This window comes from Grammomys surdaster, unplaced genomic scaffold (assembly GCF_004785775.1).
Source record: "Grammomys surdaster isolate TR1022 unplaced genomic scaffold, NIH_TR_1.0 126313, whole genome shotgun sequence".
Lineage (NCBI taxonomy): Eukaryota > Metazoa > Chordata > Mammalia > Rodentia > Muridae > Grammomys > Grammomys surdaster.
The window spans coordinates 3941813-3942271 of NW_021621113.1; positions in this window are offsets into that span (position 1 = coordinate 3941813).

Below are 459 nucleotides of genomic sequence, written 5' to 3' on the forward strand. Positions count from 1 at the left end.
AGAGAGAGAGAGAGAGAGAGAGAGAGAGAGAGAGAGAGAGAGAGAGAATGTGTCTAGGCATGACATGGATTTTGAAACTTCAAAGCTTATCCCCAGTGACATACTTTCTTTGAAAAGGCCACACCTCCTAATCCTTCTAATCTGTTCAAATATTACCACTTCCTAGTGACTAAGCATTCAAATGCTTGAGTCTATGGGGGCCATTTTCATTTTTACCACCACAAGGTCATAAAAGAGAGGAGATCTCATGTAGCCCAGGCTGGCCTGAACTCACTAGCTGAAGATAACCTTTAACTTCTGATTTTCTTGCCTCTACCTCCCTAATGCTGGGGTTACTGGGGTGCACTGCCACAGTCAAGTTTTATGGAGTACTAGGGATTGAACTCAAGGCCTTGTGCATGCTGGGCAAGCACTGTACCAGCTGGGCAAGCACTGTACTAGCTGGGTGAGCACTGCACC